Source organism: Panthera uncia, chromosome A2 (assembly GCF_023721935.1).
Source record: "Panthera uncia isolate 11264 chromosome A2, Puncia_PCG_1.0, whole genome shotgun sequence".
In the NCBI taxonomy this organism is placed as follows: Eukaryota; Metazoa; Chordata; class Mammalia; order Carnivora; family Felidae; genus Panthera; species Panthera uncia.
Window position 1 is genome coordinate 114,284,982 of NC_064816.1, and position 7,448 is coordinate 114,292,429.

Consider the following 7,448-nt stretch of genomic DNA (forward strand, 5'->3'; position numbering starts at 1 on the left):
CTGTCTCCCGACATTGGCGAATGTCCCCTGAGGGCCACAACTGCCCCCGGTCGAGAACGACCAGTTTGGGTCTCTATGGTGCAGGCATTTCTGAGGAAAAAGGGGAATGCTTTGCTCAAAATGGTCTTTGTGGGGTTTCAGGGAGCTAGGGGACCAGGATGGGAGACTACTTCTTCTTTGACCCCTTGGGCCATTTGGATCATGAACACCTTTTTAAGGGCTGTCTTAAACCTCCATCGCGATACCTGCATGAAGCGTTTGGACAAACATGTAGTTTCCAAGGCACATAATCCAGACCTTTAGACTCACTGAAACTAGGGTGTGTGTGTGTGTGTGTGTGTGTGTGTGTGTGTATGTGTGTGTGTATTTAGCATAGATGCTGGGGGAGGGGGATCCAGGACACTCACTTTTTCCTGCAGCCTTGAGTAGAAGAAAGTTCCTTCCTTAGCATACGTAGTCTTGGAGTGGGAAATGGCTAAGCTTTTGTACAACCTGAGCTGATTTTCAGGGAATAGAGAGCCCATCTCAAATGTTGAGGTGAGAGTTGGCCTTTAGGATACTCTTAGGCTGATTCTGATCCAGTAAGTGGCCCTATAGCTCTGTAGTCATCTCTTTCCTCCAGCTCTTAGACTTGGCCAATCTGACTCTGAGCAACCTGTTCTCGCCTAGATTTTCTGGGAAGTGTAAGGTCCAGAAAAGTATGAGTTTGGCATAATTTATTGAACATTTGGCATTATTATTCCATCATGCTGATGGAAAATAATAAAAAAAGATGTTGACCACAGTCCAGCCATCTCAACCAAATCCTCCTTCCCTCCTTTTTTTCCTCCCCTCTTTCCTTCCTCCCTCCCTTCCTTCCTCCCTTTCTCTTTCCTTTGAATTTTCCTTCCAGAATGTGTCTACATACATACAACACAAATGAAGAAAAGTAAAGATTGAGGGCAATTGGTTAATTCTAAGGATAATTCTATCAGGCTTGAAAATCGATAATAAGAATAGGGTTAAATTGGGTGATCCTGAGTCTCTCCTCTAGAACAGATTATAACCATCTAGAAGTTGCTAGGCATCTTTAGGAGTCAGGGTCTCAGATGTATTAAGCTTTAGGTGCTTGACAAAAATCACTGATTGAGCGCTTACAGAGTGCTAATCGCTTTACAAACAATAACTCACTTAATCTGCTTAGCAACTCTAGGAACTATTATTACCATCATTTCCATTGCAGAGATGGGGAAACAAAGGCACAGTCAGGTTTGGTAACTTGCCCAAGATCGTCCGGTTAGTAAGGGGCAACACTAGGATTGAACCCAGGCATTGGGTATTTTCAGCAGCTAATCTCTCCTGCCTCTTGTTAGCGTGCCAGGTAGAGACAGTGGTCCAGAGGACAAAAGTTGGCGAGGTGGGCATCGCTGTGCTCAGCGGATAGCCATCGCTCTAGAAGCCTCACTCTGAACTTCAGAGCCAGATTCTCTGTCAACAGTGGGTCAATTAATAGAAGCCTTCTCTGAGTATTGAAAGTAAGTTATGGGTAGTGTAATGCATAACCCCAGTATTTACTACCTCGGGAACACAGGAGACATAATGAAGGAGGGAAGGTTGTAATTGTAGAAAAACATCAAGTCTAGTAACAGAAATCAGTGGCAGCCAGAGACGTTCTCCCCAGGTTTCCGGCCCTGCTGGTGGCCCCTCCACCAGACTCCATGCAGGCAGGAACCCCCCAGAGGAGGAAAGGGGCCTGTTATAGGAGTCATCAACCTGTCACCACGGCTAGGGTGAATATGGCTTCTGAGTTGGGGGGAGGGGGTGGAGGCTTAGTCTTTAGCACCAGCAGCTGCAGGAATGGGGGGAGGGGCAGTACGGGGGGTTGGAAGGGGGAGGCTGGAGGTGGAGAGACCTTCTGCACCTACTGCCTGGGAACAGACATTTATTGAGTCAGCAAGGCCCCGTGCTAGGCAGCACTTGGCATTTAACAGGAGCGAGGCGGTACTTACCCTCAGCAGCATTAACAGTCTGGAATTGCGTGCTCGTGTGGGTCTGTGTGTGAGAGAACGGTGGGGTGGCACAACTGAGTGATGGCACTGGGGGCAGAGATGAGAACCCAGGGATGGATCAGTATGAACAGCATGCTCAAGCGTGGGGGTCCCGTGGGGGCAGACAGCAAGGAAGCTGAGGTACTCGTCCTGGTCCCACAGGATGTCCCTGACCCCGGCGGGCAGAGCGAGGGATTTTCTCCGCGGGAGATGCGAGAGAAACGTTGGGAACATAGTTTGGCTGAAGGGGAGGGGAAGGTAAGGGAAGTATTGTCCAGCACCCACTATGTTGGATGCTGTGCTTTGCAAAGCCTCTCTCATTCAGCCCTCACAACACCCCTATGGGTTGGGCATTGTTGTTATTCTAATTTTGCAGGTGAGGAAACCGAGGCATAGAATGAGTGACTTCTGCGAGGTCCCACAGCTGGGTGGCAGAGGCCAGGATCTGTGCGACTCGATCGGTTACTCTGTGCCAGGTCTGCAGGCGAGCTTGTGCCTTAAGTCCAGGTAACGGGGAGCCCGGGGTGGGAGGCTTTCTTTGTGGTCCGCGTGAGAAAAGGCTGTATTGTTCTCACAGTTCTGTGCTTCCTCCCGCCGCCATCTCCAGTTGGGGAAGATATCCAGGAGCGATGGTAAATTGGGTGCTTTTTCCGGGGTAGGTCCCGCGGCACCGTTGCTCAGGGTAGGGGAGGGACTAGAGTGTGAAGGTCGGTGGGAGACAGTGAAGACACCGGTGGACGGATGGACGGACCCTGCCGGGAGGACAGGCGGGGCCGGCCAGGCGACCTCGAGAATGAACCTGAAGCCCCAGAGACGGCGGCGGGGACCCCGCGAGCCGGGAGGAGGCGTGGCGAGGCCTCCTCCGGGCCGATCGCGTCCCCGCAGCTCGCTCGGCCCGCCCGGCCTCCTCGGCCTCCTCGCCCAGGGCCTCGGCAGCCCGCGTGGCGGCCAAGTCGAAATGGGGCAGTGACCCACCCTCTTCTCTTCCTGTTCTGCTCCGGAGAAGAACGGAGGCTCCGGGCTCTGCGACTTAACCAACCGCGGGACCGGAGCAGAGGCGTGAACTTGTAATCTGCTAAGAAAGGTTGATAGTGACAACAGTAACAGTACTCTAGGCGTTTGCTTGCCCCACGCGATCGGATCGAATGAGATCATTCATTCGATAAACACTCATGTGATATCCACCTACTACATGACAGGCTCCGCCTCTTCATTCTAAAATATTTCTAGGCTCTTTCATTCTAAAATATTTCTCTTTATTCGTGTCTTTTTGGATAAGTTTTGTTGTAATATTATGTACCCCGAAGTGGCTAAAATCCACAAAATATCACAAAGTGAACACACCTGCGAAATCAGCAACAGCTCAAGTAGCAAAACACAGGATCTCACTACCCCGCCAAGGGGAGCCGCTACCCTGACATCAAACAGCCACAAATTGTTCTTCTCATTCAACAAATAAATGATGCCAGAAGGGCATTGTACCCGACCAGTGGAGTGCTATTAATAAGAGGCTCCATTACCTAAGTTAGTTGCTGTTGAGCCAGAACAGGATTTGTGGGAGTGCTTGCTTTTCCTGGATCTTTTCAAGGGACTGAAAACCTGGGTTCTCACGCCCACCCCTTCCCAGACCACGTAGGCACCTCCTGTGATCCCTGGGGTCCCTTGGTGGAATGAGACCTTTCCCTCTGAGGACCCTGCCTTCTGCGACTAGTGAGGGTGGTTAAATATTATTCAGAAATACTAGGACAGATTGGAAGCATGACTTATTGCAGTATTTATTATTACTAAAACCAATGTTATTCATGAATTTATAATAATAACACATGTTTGAAAGTGAATGTCTCCAGTCTGAGGCTCCTCATACATGTGGGGCCTGGGATTCATCACAAAACCTCACAGAGGTTCTATGGCTTTAAATAAGAACTGGAGGCTTCTTTAGAAATCCTTCAGAGAAGAGTGTTTCTGCCTGTAGCAGCAGAATCTTCCTACTGAGCAGAACCTCAGTTTCCACGGGATGGTAGATTAGAATGGCCCACCTTCATTGTTACCATGCTCGGCCATGAGTTCCAACCTACAAACTGTTAACAGTGGGAGGCACGGATCTTAAGGGTTTTTTTCCCTGCATGTTCATTTCCTGCCAGAGGGGGTGATGGGGGAAGGTCCAACCTGTTTTCCTGAGCTGCCTGGCCTGGGGATGCCTTAGGACAGTGCCCAGGAAAATCTCTTCAAACATTAGAAATCTCTATCTATAGAACTGCGTCCTTCATGACACCAGCTCTTTCCCAAAGGAGTCAGATGTCCCCAGAACAGGAGCAGCATCCGGTATGGAGAAAATGATGGGGTAACAGTTCCTTACATACAAGTAGGGATTTACAGTTGACAAAGCAGACCATTTCTCCAACTGTTTTGTGGACTTTAACGTGAATGCTTTCCCTGGGTTCTGTTTCTGTGACGATGGACGGGTATGGAACCCAAAACCCCTCGTTAATTTTGAGGGTGACTTTGGCTTTGGCCCTAGAGTCACACAGACTTAGATTTGAGTCCCCCCCCCCGCCCCCCACCACTCACTTGCTTTGTGACCTCAGGCAACTCTTGTTCACATTTCTATACTTGTGTCCTTGACTTAAAAATGTATATGAGAGTATCATCTAGTTAGCCCATAGGCTGTTGTGAAGTTTAAATTCTATGATGCAAATAAAGCACTTAGCCAGTGCTTAGAGCATTGCAGGTGTAATAATAGTTAGGTTTAATTATATATTACCAATATGTTCATGTAATCTAATTCTTGCAGACATGGCAGAAGTCATTCTGACTTGACGGCTGACAGAAAGTAGTGAACTACTAATATATGCTGTATCATGGATAAATCTGAAAAATTATGCCGAGTAAAAGAAGTTAGACATGAGAGACCACCTATGGCATGATTCCATATATCTACAATGCCCAGAAAGGGCAAATTTATAAAAACAAACAGCAGATTTATGATTGCCTCAAGCTGGAGGTGGGAAGGGAGATTAACTGTAAAAGGGCATAAGAGATCCTATGGTGGGGGGCGTATACAAATGATCTAAAACTGATTTATTTTGTGCTCGCTTTGGCAGCACATATACTAAAATTGGAATGGAAGAGAGAAGATTAGCATGGCCCCTGCACAAGGATGATGTGCAAATTCATGACATGTTCTGTATTTTAAAAAGAAAAAGGATTTATTTTGATGATTGCATCACTAGGTAAAGTAACTAAAAATCACTGATTTGTACACCTAAAACGAGTGGGGTTTTTTTGGAAGAGTTTTTTTTTTAATTTTTTAATGTTTATTTATATTTGAGAGAGAGAGAGAGAGAGAGAGAGAGAGAGAGAGAGTAGGAGCAGAGAAGGAGACACAGAATCCGAAGCAGCCTCCAGGCTCTGAGCTGTCAGCATAGAGCCTGACGCGGGGCTCGAACTCACAAACTGTGAGATCATGACCTGAATCAAATTCAGACACTTAACCGACTGAGCTACCCAGGCGCCCTGTGAGTTTTATGATATATAAAATATGTGTGAATAAAGTTGTTTTAAAAACTCAGAAACTGTCACAGAAGAAGGGAAGAACAGACTCCAGGTATTCAATTAGATGTTCTTTAGACTATGGCCCAGTCTGCCTCCCACTGGGTAGAAGAGAGAAGGCAAAGGGGGTGGGGGGGTGGGGGGGGTGGAGCTACTGTTAGAATCTTCATGAAAAAGGGATGGGACAAAGACAATTTGGAGAATGTAGAGATGGCAGTATCTTAAGGGAGAATGAGGAAGAATAAGCTTTTGGGGGGGTGTGTAAAAAAGTAATTGAGACTGTTATTCAACTTTTAGTATTATAAAAGGCTTTATATTCTTGGGGTGGCTGGCTGCCTCAGTGGAGCCTACAACTCTTGATATCAGGGTTGTGAGTTCGAGCCCCACATGGGGCATGGAGCCAACTTAAAATAATAAATAAATAAAAAGAACAAGCTTTATATTCTACAGCTTTCTTAGTATTCTAAAAAGCTTACTGTTCTAAAAGCTGTATACACATCATCTTGTTTACACTGCATAACATATTATAAAATGAGTATTATTATCCCCATTTCAGGGGTCATAAACTTGAAACACATAAGAGTTAAATAACTTGACCAAAGTCATAAGCTAATATATGGCAGTCAAGATCAGAACCCAGGTAGTTTGTTCCAGAACACCTGCATTTTACAATGATGCTTTTAGTGCATATGAAAGGGAGGAGAAGGACATCAGGGTTCTGAGCAAAAGTTGAGGGGTGTGTGTGTGATTCTGGAATATTCTGAGACCTTTGCCTAAGGAAATATGATGTTGATTTATGTAAATAAATCTTATGTAAATAAGAACCATATCACACATGTTGGTGGGAGTGGACCCTCTCAGTTTAATGCTGCTGGGTGCCATTTTTTTTAGATGAATATTTAAAAAGGCCTGACAACTCCTTCATTTCTGCATGTTTAAAGTGTGGCTGTACTTGTTTCCCATAGTATGAATTGAGCTCATGTTTCTGAGACAACATTCAGACTAAACGATCCCAGAATCCAGCCCATGGTCACATTCCCCTCTCCCAGCCTCTCACGGTGTCCCTCCTTCAACCAACAGTGCCCTTCCCACTCCAATTCCTGTCCTGTCAAATCCTGCTCAACTCTTCTTTTCTTCTCTTTTTTAAAAATTGTTTAATGTTTATTTATTTTTGACAGAGAGAGAGAGACAGAGTGTGAGGGGGGAGGTGCAGAGAGAGAGGGAGACACAGAATTTGAAGCAGGCTCCAGGCTCTGAGCTGTCAGCACACAGCCCGACTTGGGCTGGAACCCACTACCCAAACTGTGAGATCATGACCTGAGCCGAAGTCGGACGCTCAACCGCCTGAGCCACCCAGGTGCCCCCCCCCCCCCGCTCAACTTTTCAGTGGTATTTCCTCCACAGAGGATAACACTTTTCTGGATTAAATAGAAACAAGAACTGTGTTTTAAAGATCTCTCATGGTTGGCTGCATTGAGAGAGAATATGTGCCATATCCACACAGAACTTGAGAAGTAATGGATTCACAACTGCAATGCTTTCAAGGGCAAACAAACAAACAAACGAAAACAAACAAACAAAAAAAACAAACCCACACCTAATCTTGTTTGAAAAGTACGGGTAGCTAAAGTGGAAGTAATAGTCTCACTTCTTTCAATTTAAAAGATTTTAAAAACTGCACACATGAAACAGGCAATTTGTAAGTTGAAATGAAAGGAATTCAAGTCTCTTGGATGCTGTACAGGGATGAGAGGAGGTTGAAGGGAAAGTTAACATAGTAATGAAAAGATCAGGCAGGACTGGACAAGTGATAACAATCTGGTAGTCTGAGTGTGGGAAGGGGTATGATTTTTAAAAATCTTTATTGTTTTC

General features: G+C 46.1%; 1 non-coding gene across 1 annotated transcript; it reads left to right on the forward strand.

Annotated features, from left to right (window-relative positions):
- The first annotated feature begins 5,112 nt into the window (after positions 1 to 5,112).
- LOC125931089 (U6 spliceosomal RNA) lies at positions 5,113 to 5,219 on the forward strand. Its single transcript, XR_007460347.1, has one exon. It is a non-coding gene; the product is annotated as a U6 spliceosomal RNA (small nuclear RNA).
- Positions 5,220 to 7,448: the final 2,229 nt, after the last annotated feature.